This window comes from Ictidomys tridecemlineatus, chromosome 4 (assembly GCF_052094955.1).
Source record: "Ictidomys tridecemlineatus isolate mIctTri1 chromosome 4, mIctTri1.hap1, whole genome shotgun sequence".
Classification (NCBI taxonomy): Eukaryota; Metazoa; Chordata; class Mammalia; order Rodentia; family Sciuridae; genus Ictidomys; species Ictidomys tridecemlineatus.
The window spans coordinates 149,422,318-149,424,211 of NC_135480.1; positions in this window are offsets into that span (position 1 = coordinate 149,422,318).

Consider the following 1,894-nt stretch of genomic DNA (forward strand, 5'->3'; position numbering starts at 1 on the left):
AAGTTAAACTCAAGCAAGAAACTAAATATTTTCCTCCACTTTGATGTTGATAACATGATATGCTTTCCTTGTGCAATACTGGATTTTGCATGCTGGCCTTTGCTTCTATTGAAAAAAATGATCACTCTGTAACATTAAACAAACACTTTGGAATTTTGGAATGAGCCTCAGCTGGAACAACATCAGTTTGGCTAAACAGTTTTTCCCTCAGTGAGCAGTATAAGTAATTATAGCAAAGAATTTTTTTATTTTTGCAAAGAATTTCAAGGAGAACAGTATAAACTCATTTAGTAATTCAGTTTCTTTCAAGTTCAATTTATTTAGCAGAATTTTTCCTATTTTCCCCTGGAATTCTCACCAAGGCCCCATTATTAGAAATAAAAAAAAAAAAAGGAAAGTACCCAATATTTGAAATTCTGCTATTTGGAACAACCATCTCTCCCTTAATATGAAAAGAGGACAGGAAAGGGATGGAAAAGTCACCTTCTTGAGGAATACTAAATTTGTAAAGAAACAATCATATTCACTTCATCTCTTGGATACCAAAAGTGAGCATAAAATTGTAGAATCTGGATAAATTTGGGGAGTAATTCAGAGAAGGAGACTTATATTTAATGTCCTGGCAAGTGTTTGCTCTATTCAGGACCCATCCTGGTACTTCTGAGGCAGAAAAGGCACACTTAGGGAAAATGACAGGACAGTCACAATCATAGTTGAGATACACCTCTGTCAGTATCTGACAGAGCACACAGGCCAAAAAAAAAATCATTACAGATATAGATTTTTGACAACATTATCAACTAAATCAACCCAGTGGACATTTATAGAACACTTTGCCCACAATACAGAAATATGTATTATTTTCATGTACATTCACCAAAAAGAAATAAAAAAGAATTCAAAATATCTTAAGTATGTTCTCTGAACATATTGGAATTGAATGAGAAATCAATAAGAGAAAACTATTTGGAAATTAAATGTAACACTTTTAAATAGCTATCAAGTTAGAGAAGAAAACACAATAGAAATTGAAAAATATTTTTTATTTGAATGAAAATAAAATGAATGAAAATTAGAGGAACACAGCTAAAGCACTGTTTAGAGGAAAATTTATATTAAATAGTTATTTTAGAAAGATTTCTAATAGATGCTTTTAAATTTCCATCTTAACAACTAGCAAAAAATAAAACACAAATAATAAAGCAAGAAGAATGGGAGATATAATGGGAGAAATTAGTGACATAGAAAACAACAACAAAAAAAAAGAGAAAGTAAAAACTTGCTCTTTAGTAGCTCATTAAAACTGATAAACCTGAGTCAGGTGATACCTATAATCCTAACTACTTGGGAAGTAGAAGCAGGATGATCACAAGTTCAAAGCTAGCCTGAGTAATTAGCAAGACCCTATCTCAAAAAATTTTTTTTTGATTATAAAAAAGGGCTGGGCATATATTTCAGTAGCAGCTCTTGCCTAGCTAGCATACACACGCCATAGGTTCAAGCTCCAGGACCAAACAAAAAACAAATAAAACTGTCATCAAATGACCAAGAATACACAGGAACAAAATATCAGTATCAGGAATGAAGACATCACTAGAGATCCCCTAGGACAGGAGAATATTTTGAACATGTTTTGCCAATACATTAGATAGCTTAATTGAAATGGATAAATTTCTTTAAATAACTTAATTACCAAATCTTACTCAAAGAGAAACAAATAACCTAAATTGTCATATGTCTATTAAAGAAATTATATTCATAGTTAAAATTTTGCCACAATGAAAACTCCAGTTCCAGATGGCTTCATTGATGAAATCTATCAAATAACTAAGGAAGAAATGATACAAATTTTATAAAAACTCTTCCAGAAAATAGAAGATGGGATAACACTTAC